We start from the raw sequence: 12,145 nt of genomic DNA on the forward strand, positions 1-12,145 counted from the left end.
GCAAATATATACGTATACCCACCGTTAGCAACAGGCGGGGAAAGGAAAAGCGAAAGGGATTTTGGCTCAGATCACTGCATAATTATCGAAATGAGAGCGAAAGGAAGCGCAATTTGCATAGATTTCAGACTTCGGACCCTTCACAATGAGGGGTCATCTCAAGAGCAGAATCTGTTTTCCATAACAAAGTCGAAAGTCGTTGGAATGTACTATAGCCTCTGTTGTAATCAGTGAAATGAAAGCGATTGTAGTGGAATTACCGAGGATTATCAAAAAGAAGGAGATGGCCTAAATCAAAAGGTAAAGGTTATAGAATATCTCTACAAAAGCTTTAAAAATAATAATTTTAAATAAATATTTATATAATTTAAAAGCAATATCTTGGCCTATCGATTTTTAATTACAGCCACAAATTGAAGCCTCAGCTGGCTGAATAATGATACATTATTTTCGATTGATGGTCGAAATCCCTTTCGGAAAACTCTTTGATTCCACTTTCAGGCCACTATCGCCTGGGCCAATAACCATTGATGGAAAATGGATTTTGTATGAAATTCTGTATTTTTTAGCCGTACAAATATGAGAAAAATATTTATATTTGAGCTGATATTCCGCCGCCACCCACATATAATCTGATTTAATCCCGGGGGGGGAGGGCTATGTATGTATATCCCGGGGTCCAACGGTCCACGATTCCGTATCCCCCGCGCCATTCACTCAGTCAAGTGTAAAATTAAAAAATGTCAGCAGGAAATTCCTTTGGCGGATGCTTCAATGTTGCGCATTTCGTGTCACACACAATTCCCCGATATCCTGGTATCCTATGCCGTACTACCTACCATCATCATCATCATCATCATACGAACTCACACCCGCCTCCGAAAAAACTGAATGCCAGTGTTTTTCCTGGACAAAAGTTGAGGCAATTAGCAGGCGGATTTGGCAGGTGGCCAACAAAAGGAAACTCTTCAAATGTCCACTCGAATTTACGCATGAAGTGAGTCATTCTTCCGGGCGCTCCCCACAAAAATCCAACCTGTCATGGCTGGCTGGTCAGGTAAGACCGTAAAACCCCCCGAAAAAAAGAAGAGAAAACCACCCATAAAGTAGCAAATCTCGGCCATTTGTTAGATTCTCTTTCGCCCATATAGATTTCCATTCCCTTAGCCAGCGTGACGAATTTTCACTAAGGGCACTCGACACTAATGTCAAAATTCAATTGAAATTCGCAAAGGCAACAGAAAGGAAGCAAAAAGAGTCTGTTTGAGCAGCAAATGAAAACAAATAAAATTATGCAAATCGAGTTGAAAGTAAAAGCAGCCCCATATATCCATACTTACATACTATATATTCCGGGAAAGGGACTCCATGGGGATGATTTCTATCTGGTCCGCATTCTTATCACATTACGTAACAGGCCGCAGACTTTGTCTCAAATAACACAACAATCCAAAGGGGGGGGATACTGCATTTGGGGGTGGTATTTCACTTCGCATTGGGGATGGACATATATAGTACATACACATACCATATACATTGGGTACTATATGTCGGCTTACATGAGATCCGAACAACCGATAGCTGTGGTCGTCTCCCTTTTTGTTTTCCCTTTTTAATTTCCACAAGATTTTCAAATGCAAATCATGTCAATCGACTGACGAGGGCAAAACGCATTCCTTATCGGATCCAAAAAAGAAACCACTTTAGAAACCCGCAAACCTCTTAATATTATGGCTTTAAGCGAATTATGTTTTATTGCCAGCGGGTGGGTGCCAAAAAAAATCTGGGACACTAGCGTATAATATAATCCTTATTGGAAATCAACACGCAGCTTTAAGAAGATCGATTACACAAATATTTTGTGGATTTTAAGGATATAAGAGTTATAATAGGGTTGTTCGGTTTATTTTGTATTGCCTATAGTATTTTTATAAATTCCTATACTATTATATCCCAAATATTTGATGACTTAAAGTATATATCTTTGCAAATTAATAAATAATTCTCTTAGATTGGTCTTTCCACTTTTTCTCCTCAGTCAACTAAAAGCCAAAATGCAGAGCGAGGGAAGCATGATTTATCGGACAATTTGGTGGAGTTATTCGGGTAAATAGCAACTCGCAGAAACCACGCAACAAATCCACTCAGCACCGTCATAATTTTCAATTTCTATGCCCCCCGAATATTAATATCGATTGTGGGGAACAGCAGCAAGTCGACATAAACATAACGCTTAAAATGGTAACAACAAAAGGCGGGTGTTGCTTTTCCGAAAAAAAAATAATGAAAACACATAACAATAAAAATTGTACGCCTCTTGGGGAATGGGTTTCTGGGTTCCGAGTTCTGGGTTTCGTAATGCTCTGTTGTTACCCCTTTTATATTATATATATTTTTTTTTTTTGGGAGCTCGGCGGTGTAGCAACCCCTTGTCATTTTAGACACAATTTAAGTAAGCGTAAAACTGCAAATTGCTCTCGGACAGAGAATCCAGCTGAAGAGGAGTTTTGTTGGGGAGAGTGTGGCGCAATAAATTCCACTAGCACGCGCTGTCTTGAGGCTCCGGTTAATGCACTTGCGGATGCGGATGTGGATGTGGATGTGGATGCGGATGTGGACGTGAGTGCGGATGCGGATGTGGGGTGGATGCTGACGACATTGTCTCATTGTCACGCTTTGCCAGACTCTGCATAATAAGATGACAAGAAGGCTGAAGAGCCGGCCGGCAAGCAAACGACAAACAAGCAGAGCCACCCACACACACACTGAGTGCAAGCTACACTAGAAAAAAATGTTAAAAAAATAATACTAAATAATAAATTGTTTGGCACTATGTTTCTTTATTAAAACAACCACATATTGATAATTTTTCAAAATATTTTGAATAAATTTGATAAATAATTTGGTATAATTTGGTATAGTTTGGTATAATTTGGTATAATTTGGTATAATTTGGTATAATTTGGTATAATTTGGTATAATTTGGTATATTATAATAATGAAAGCCCGTATTTATATAGTTTGGAATATTTTGTCAGCTATAGTTATTTTTATTGCAAGCCCCATATTAACCCAGGTCACATTTTAACATATTTCTAAAATATTAAAGATATACATTTTTAGTTAAGATTAAGTAAAGTACACAGAACTTACCTTTATTTTTTAGAAACCAACTTCTAAGTAAGTTTTTACCAATTAAAGTTGATCTTATACCAATATACCCATTTTCCCCCGTGTACTCTTGAACTTTGTGCTGAAAGTTGCGCCAGCATTGATGTTGCCAAGTCAACTTCCTTAGCCGAAAGTCAATTTATCATAATTTAAAATATATTTGACTAAGCCAGCCCACCCCTTGGCACTGTTGGCACCCAGGGAACTGATCCCCGCTCTCTGCCATTTTCCACCAGCAGGCTGCCACATTAAAGCTGCAACTCACGGACTCGGCCACCCAGACTCCATCCCACTTGTCCCGTCTCGTCTGGTAATCGTATTAGTTGCACATTTTATAGTCCTGACAGGGCGCCAGTTTCACCCCAAAATCGCCCCATTTTGTTTGTGCTGACATGGCCCGAACCCGAATATCAGAACATCAGAGAATATCGGGGGGCTGGACCGATTGAAATCCATGCTTAACATGTTGTAATTGCAGTCGTCGAGTGTCGTCTGCCTCGGCCAATCCATGACGTTTTGGGATTAGTATAGCCCACAGCGAATTTTGAATGCAGTCTGGGTAGAACGGGTTGGGAATTATAAGCAGGGTCTGCCATAAATCAATTGGCAGTGGGGTAATATAATTAAATAAAGTGTATGGCTGGGAAATAACGAAATGGTTACAAAGATAGTAATATTAAATTCAAACCTTTTAAATTTTATTTTAAATATAAAATGTAATAAAAACCTATTGGAAACTGCGAGTATGCAAAAAAGATATCACATAAAAAATTATAAGAATGCAGTAAGTAAGAGAGAACCGAACTAAAAACTAAAAGAAAACTTTCGCCTTACGACGAAGGAATAGTTAAACCCTTGATTTTGCCAACCGCTCAACTTTCTTCCCAAAAGGCGACCGTCATTAATCTTCCGCAAAAAAGCAGTGAAAGGAGTAAACAAACTGAGCGAAAGATACCAAATACGGAAAGCACGAAATAAGAAACAAATAAATAAGAACAACAAGTAGGAGAAAGGCGAGGAACAACTGTTTTTTCCGGGAATAAACAAGCGGGGCCAACAAAAACGAAATAAATTTAAATCTTCTTTACAAGCAAAATCTAATAAAAATCCATTTCATTTGATGGCCAGCGGCGGGCGAAAAGGAAAAGCAACGGCAGCAGCAGTAGTGGAAACAGCAGCTGATGCGCCCGGAAAATGGATTACAGCAATTTGCTTTGTTGCACAAACAGCCGCTCTTAACCCCCTTGCAACCCCCCTTGCAAACGCCCCTTTTCCCCTTTTCCCCGAGGGATAAATATAAATGCTGACACCAAAAGTCTCCGCTTAGCTGCATTTATATGCAGGCGTTCCAGTTAGAGATACTCTATCTGAGAGATAATTCAATTCCTTGGGCAGAAGGTCCCCAAAAGTATGCTATAAAAAATTATGATCAATGGACGTATACTTAATGTTATAATATTTATTTTTACTGATTTCTGTAACATCATCTTAAAATAATTAATATTATTTTATTTTCTGTATAATACCTATTTTAAGTTTTAAGATTGACTTTAAATATAAATTAAAACAGAGTATATTTGAAAAGTCAATATTATTAATACAGATATCTTTCTTCTGCTAGTAAGTACTTAAGCTATTGCCTCAATTATAAATATACCATAACTAAATGTAGTTGTGTTAATCAGCATTATTAATATTTACTAAATGCGCATTATAAAACATTGTTATTTACCAAAACTTAAGATATTTTTTATATCTTCGTAGATAATATTTTTTCCGATATACAACTACTACACTTGAAGTATATATGAATTCCCAATAAGTCCCTCAGAATATCAGACCTCCGTTTAACTTGCAAACATATCGTGTACCACGAAACAAAGCGCGTTGGCTGACTTCGGGATTTGGCAAGTCACTTGGGCATTCTGGGATCACGCCTTTGTCTGTGTCCTCCCATTCGAAGGCGAATTCCAGTATCTGGGATAAGCAACTATCAATGGAGTCCCGAATTTACATAATCAACAAATAATTATGCCACAGATGCAGCAGAAGCGGCAGCAGGCAGTCACCCCAAAAGTGGATCTTCGGCGGTGGTGGCGGTGGATGTCAAAAGTTGTGCCAGCCGCACATGTTGTCCCCCCGCCGAAGATGCCCCGCCCACCGGCAAGGACATAAACACACACACTAATGGACAATTGACCCTCATCAGGAGCAGCAGCATGTGGTTACATCTTCTGTTCCGTTCCAGCCCACAAACGATGCCATTGTACATGACAATATGTGGCTGACCTCGTCGGGCGTGGGGCCCCAAAAGTCCCCAACACAATACCCAATCCCCAATCCCCGGGCCCCGAGCCCCAATACCAAGCCGAACCCCCCAATCCATGCCCCAGAAAAACCCTCTCAAAGGTTTGGCTTTTAAAGTGATTGCTGGATGGACGGGGTAGCCACACACTCAGCCACGCAAAAAGTGCAGGCGATGCTCAAGTGAAAAGGCAGCCATAAACATGCAAACTCAATTAAAACGATTTCTCATTAAGGGCATTCAACGGCGCTGTCTCACTCATCGATACACTCGAACAGGCCCCCCAACCCGACCGTTCAGGAATCCCCTTCCCAGACCTCAGGGTCCATGTCTACACAGGGAAAAATATAATGTCCATGCTCTAGAAATATATCATACAGATCAGGTCACTTGACCTATTTTAAAACGACATACTTTCCCTAGCATGGTCACACTTTGTGTTTTTGCTCAAATGTATCCACACTAATTGCGAACTTTTAATAATAATGTGATTTAAAATTAATTTCCTTTACCATTTAATGTGACATTTGCATGCGAAACTTATAATCAATATATGTAACGTTCTAAAATTATTTTCTCTCTGTGTATTCACCCTTGTCCATCGTGGCCACCTCACCAATTTCCCATTTCGGTCAGTCGGGGAGCCAACCAATACCCCAGTTGATGTCAGATTTCATTAATTATCGTTTGTAGAAGTCACCACCAAAATGTTTACGAGAGTTTGGGGGCTTATAAGGGGTTGTGGATCTATGACTGGGATCCGAGACATTAACATTACCCCAACGCACATTTAAGGCCCTCAGGTGAACGGAATCTAGGTGGTGCGGCAAATGGAACGGATAATTTACCTGACAGATTGTTCTGTTCTGACAGATTGACTGGACTGCTATCTGTTTGCATCGGTATTAATTGGAGTTGTAATCCAATTACATAAGTAATAACATAGCTTCTTAAATATTTTATAATTATAAGCAAAACAATACATAATAAAGAAAACTGTCTAACTCGAAAATGAGTAATACAAAAGCGATAATATCGTTAAGCTCGGAGTAATAGGGTCTTGGCATCACTTAGCATTTATTTCATAATTTATTTGTACTGAATTCCAACTGAGTTCCAGATCCATCTCCAAAGATAATCGACAACATTTTCGCGTTTCCGCCATTACTCCGACATTTGGGAGTTTCGATGCTTCGGTGTTGCGGCAAACTTGGCAATTTTATGCTTCAATTTCCGCTTCCGGTTCGAGGGGCCAAGGAGTTGGTTTGGAGCTGGTTGGCAATTGAGCTGCCAGACAGTCAGACAAACAGACAGAAAGTAGAGTTCTCCGAACTGCGGGGCAAAATGGCGGGGTTTTGGCTAACAAAGCGATATCCGCCACATAAGCTGCATGCTCGCATACTCCTCATTTCCTTTATTTTTCCGCTTGTTTTTCTTTTATTGCCAAACCGAATTCAGATAGAACGGTTGAAGGGGATATGGATATACCTGAACCGCACCATAAAGCTAAATTTCCACCACCCTCCCGCGCTGGAATCCCACAGCCCACAATGGGTTTTGTTTAGTTTTTACAGCAGACATTGCCGTCGACTTTAGTGACATTTGACATTTGATATGCCTTAATCAACTATAAAAGCTTGTCTCAGACGAAGGCCATGAGGGGTGACTTTTTTTGCTGCCTTTTTCCTCCTTTTTTGTTACCCGGCGGCTTTATTGGGGGCTAAAAGTTACGGGAGCCGCACATAAAAGTGATGCAACGTGCAGCAACACGTGGCCGTAAAATGAGAACGGGACTCTAAGTAAATTATATCAACTATTCACGGGGCCCGAAGCGATCTCTAGTCACGTAGGATCAGTTTGTTCTTAATATTCAGAGGAATACACACTCAAAGGAAATTAATTTATGAGCCTGCTTATATTTATTTTAACTTCTCATATTAAAAAAAACTATTGTTCCTGAATGGGTGCCCTACTAACTATCTCCGGCTTAATAAATCCTTCCTCTTAACTAAGCTAAAAATAATTCACTATTATTATTGAAAAGTTATCTTTAATAATTTTAATATTACTAATTCGATTCCCTTCCTAACTTGTCTTAACTTTCATTCCTATGACTTATTGATTTAAATCGGTAACTTAAAACTCCGCAGGGGGTTATATATATATATATTTCGACCTCTTCTTTCCATTTCCCTGGCCATGCCAATTCCAATTAAATTGTTAAGTCGCCGCTAAGCTTCAATTAGCTAAACCCAAAGATGACAGGCGCTAAAAATAATTTCCAAAAAGCAAACACAAGTAACCGATGTGCGAGTGAAACGAAGGCAAAAACCCAGAGAGAGAGTTGGAAAATTTTAATTATATTTGCAATTGCAATGCCATAAATTTTGCGAGCCCAACCACCACCCACCACAGCGAACGTGGCGACACCGAAATATGTGGCAAGTTATTTTAATATGCCACGAAAAAGTGTCGCAACTTCTCTTTCCGCTTTTGTGGGTGGATTGAGGCTAAGGAAAACCTTAAATTAAATTGCAATTTGTGGCTTAATTTATTTTTATCGCATACACAGAGCCACATAGATAGGCAAACGGGGCCCAGACTTGGAGGCTCTTTTGCCGCGAAAGAGATATGGATGGTGCGGAAATGCTGGGGGGGGGGGGGGGGGGGTGCTTGGAAAAAGGTGGCACTAAGCACCTGGGGTTCCGTTAGCAGCGATGCTATTATTGGAATTTTAATTTCCCCATTTTAAAGCGCGTCACTCGAGGACTGAGCACCGCATTTCAGCCCCCCTGATATCCCAGATATCCTAGATATCCCTGATATCCAGATATCCAGGTGCCCAGCCAAGCATGCCGCCCTACACAAATACAGTGCCTAGCACACACACGCGCATTTCCAGGATAGAATATATATATGCATATATGAGACAAGTGTGTGTGTACATGATGCACTGGAAACTATTTGTTTAAATTTAAAAAAATATATATATAATGGGTTTTTAACAAGTTACCTTTTAGGAAAATAACCGAAAAAGAGATTATCAAACTTTTTCTCTCTATTGTATAATGGTATATTTAAAAAAGGTTGTAAATTAATGTGCGTTAAATATAAATTATATAGATTTAATATTAATTAAGCAAATGCATTTATTACCAATTATTTCGTATAGTTGAACTATTTCTTGAAATTTATTAGAAATCTTTTTAGAAAAATTTAAATCGTTAAGATTTTTAGTTTTTTTTTTTTGCAAAATTTATTTAAAATAATTTTTTTGGTGTATGTTGCGTGCTCTGAGTGCTTCCTTCCGCTTTGTTTTTGCCGCACTACTTTCCTGTTTTTTTTTTGTATCTACCACCGCTGCCGTTTCTGGTTTTTGGTGTTTTCGGTGTGCAATTTCACGCGAAGTTTCCAGCGCATCAATCAAAGCTGACAGCCGCTTCTCTTCCACATATCTCCTGCAATACCGCCCAACATCCCCAAACCCAACCTCCAAAAACCCAACCCACATCGTCTAGTCTAAAAACGCCGGATGCCCCCAAAAAAAAGGAAAATCAAAAACGAACCTGACGCTTAGTTAAGCGCCGTGAAAGGCCTTGACTTTGTATCGGATGTATCCCATTTCCAGAGCTGTAGCTTGTCCTCAACGGTAGACTGGTTATAATTCGATATGGCTTCTTGTTTTAGAAGTTAAAAAGGTAGCAAATCGCTTATGGCGGATGGAAAAGATAAAATTATGCAATCAATAAAAATAGTGTTAATGTTTTATTTTCAAATCAATCAAGTATAGTAGTAAGACCAGTTGTAATATTTAAAAATGGATCGGAGTACAATAATCCTACAAATCAGAGCAGTAAATTAAAAAATATTTTCGTAACTGAAATAATATTTAATAATTCTGGGGAAGTAATATGTTTTCACTGCCGAAAGTTACTTTTTGATATTCATACAGAGTTTATTTGACTAGAAATCAAAATCAAATTACTTATATAATATCTTTCTGGACCTTTTTCCTCATCTGCTTATATCGGGGTCCCTGAAATCCAGGTTTGTGGATGGCCCGCTGCTGCTGCATCCTTGTGCGTAATCGGCGGCTTCCGCTTACATCCTGCCACCGAAGGACATCCTCTCCCAAGTCGGATTCCGCCGGGGAACTCACACAGACACGGCGACACCTTTGTGGCGTATCAAACGGAACTATGCGGAACGAACACGTGAAAATGCGTGGCACAAAGGATCTACCGGTCCTGCAAAAAAAAAAAGAAAGAAAAGTAACAACACAATGTCAAGGGACAATAACTTCATTCAGGATGAGAAAGGAGCTTCGAGAGAGCAGGGGTAGTATTTTGTAATTTAATCCAGAGGGTGGTTGCCTTTGTTGGGCGGGGGCGACGGGTGGCGTAATAGGCGTAAACCGGAAGTTAAGTGTAAAAATAATAATAAAGGTGTGTGTCTATCCGTATCTCCCTGTTCTCCTCTTTTTGGCCCATTGTATACCGCCCCCCAATAAACGAACTCATCCCCACCATTTCCTTTTCTGACTTTTCCATTTTTTCCGCTTTTTCCCTTTTAAAAGGCAGCAAAACTTTAATATTCAAAAAGTTCAGAAGCCAGAAGTTCTTTCCATTTTACTACTCTTGTTTTCTCCGAAATACAATTAATTTAATATTTATTGAACGTATGTTTTGTGCTTTGCATATATATTTTGTTGAATTTTATTAAAGACAAATCAAATAAATTTAGATTAGAAGTCAAAGCATTTGATTATAATGCAATTAAGGAATTATTTAGGACATACAAGTAATGAAAACTTTGCTCTGCCCGAGGGGAGGAATGTTTTCATAAGGAAATACCATGCTTTTTTAAGCTTTCATATTGTTTTCACCTTCTGACAGGGGAGCAGTCAAAATGGAATCCCGCCTCTGACAGCTTGAAGCGGAGGGGAAAACTGAAAACACCAGGAAAATGTAAGGAAAAGTGAAAAGAAAGGTTTTTTTTGGAGGGGGAGCGGAAGCAAGCAATTTCTGTTTACGCTTTTTAATTTTTGCTTTATTGTGCGCAATTTATGTTCCAACCCGTATGAGTGTGTGAATAGCAGGAAAGCAAAGAAGAGCAATTTAGTGGGGCATACGTCAGCCTTCACCTTACACCTTTCACCTGAAACCTTGAACTAACCCAGGCCGCACCCCACAAAAATGCTCCGCCATTGTTGAATTTTCTTTCCATGGCTCTTATTCTTCGTCCTTCTGCATTTCATTAAGTTTATTTGGGTGTGTAGCTCAGATATTCTGGTGAAAATTAATATCAAATTCTTTGTGAAAAACCATGTGTGACCATATGCTATTACGAAAATGACAAAGGCTCAATATGACCATGGTTGCATAAAAAAGGTCAAAGTAGGTAGTGCGGATAATTTGTGTATATTTCTAAAGAATTTATAACTTTTAAGAACGGGAATGGTGCAACTTGAACCCACAGCTTATCACCCCCGTAACAGGGGCCAATGACCACGCCCATATCTTATTGCCTCGCACATCCTCTCTGCCTCATCAAAGACACATGTGCTCCGGACCTTCAAGCCAACAAAAAAAATTGAAACTCACAACAAATACACAAATTACGACCTATTTTTCGGTTTTCCCGCTACCACGCACAAAAAAGTGGGGCGTTTCTGGGGGATGAGCGAGTGTTCGCATAAGGAAAGTCTATAAAAATCCACAAATAAAATGTCATTTGCCTGGAACGTGCCTGGCATCTACTTATAAACTAAATTAAGGATAACATTTGAAAAATTTGCACAAAATAAAATCCAGCCAAAAGGATCCAGAGAATAGAATAGAACAGGACACAAGTCGCGGACACGATGTCCTGAATGCTTAAGTTGAAAATGTTTCTTACCCCGAAAATGTACCATACATCCACACATATATAATATATATGGAGAAGTAAAAGGAAAGGACCAAGTAAAGGCGAAGAAAATAAATAGAAGCTGAGTGAAATAGAAAATATACACAATAATTTAAATTGCTTTACAATGAAACCCTAAAATGTCAATAGAGCGGCGCGCTATTTGCTTTTCCTATTTATTCCACCCACTCGTTGGTATACTTCTTAGTATGCAAAGTGTCCGACCTCGGAGCCCCCATCCCTTTGGGCAACACCCCCCTCATTGCCACTTTGTTGGCTTTTTCATTTCACTTGCCAGTGGACGCATTGAAATAAAGTGAATAATGCTGGTAGAAGGGCGATAATCCCTGTATAACGGCGCTAAGATCTTTAAATAAGTGCCCATTTGTTACTGGAGGTCTAGGGATTTCAAATTTACAAAATCCTACATAACATTACATTAATTTGATATTAGAAGCCATTATATTTATATTTTAGAACTCTCTCAGTTATGTATGCCTTATTGGCGCACTTGGTCACACTTGGTCAAGCATTGCCAAAAACTCAGTGTGACCAACATTCCGTTTTGTGCACAACTCTGAGATGTATTAAAGCTTAGTTTTTCATTCGACTCAAAAAACTTTTTCAAGCTTTGCCTGGACTTGAAATGGCGGTATTTATTTTGATTCCGAATCTGGGTAATCGCCATTTCGCACTCCCTAAGTCTTAATATCCATTTACATCCACACATGCGTGCATTGAGGATTGGGATACGTTTCTTGA

Source organism: Drosophila suzukii, chromosome X (genome assembly GCF_043229965.1).
Source record: "Drosophila suzukii chromosome X, CBGP_Dsuzu_IsoJpt1.0, whole genome shotgun sequence".
Lineage (NCBI taxonomy): Eukaryota > Metazoa > Arthropoda > Insecta > Diptera > Drosophilidae > Drosophila > Drosophila suzukii.